This window comes from Oryzias melastigma, linkage group LG24 (genome assembly GCF_002922805.2).
Source record: "Oryzias melastigma strain HK-1 linkage group LG24, ASM292280v2, whole genome shotgun sequence".
NCBI classification, from domain to species: domain Eukaryota; kingdom Metazoa; phylum Chordata; class Actinopteri; order Beloniformes; family Adrianichthyidae; genus Oryzias; species Oryzias melastigma.
Window position 1 is genome coordinate 4,385,239 of NC_050535.1, and position 423 is coordinate 4,385,661.

Consider the following 423-nt stretch of genomic DNA (forward strand, 5'->3'; position numbering starts at 1 on the left):
AATAACATTATCTGAACAATAAAAACAGTTTTTTTTTATTCTGTCTGCCACATTTGTTGTCAAGTTTCTTTATTTGATCTTGTCTTTGAGGCGTATTCTGCTTAATTTTGGTTAATTTCAATCAAATAATAATGAACAATAGCTAAACTAAAACTAAACTATACATAGCCCTGTCCCTAGACCCTCGGTCCTGGTAAGGAAAAACTCCTAAAAAGAAGAAAGCTTAGAGATGCCCACATGATAGAGAGATCCTCGGACAGACAGGTGATTTACAAGGACTATTAAAGAGGAATTAGGTTATCTAACTACTACGTATTTAAATAGAGTTCAGCCAGAGGCGCAGTCCACGGCCAGGAACGGGAGCACAGGCGATCCACCAGGAATCTGTAATCTATCCCGGAGGGGAGTGGGAAAGAGGAACAA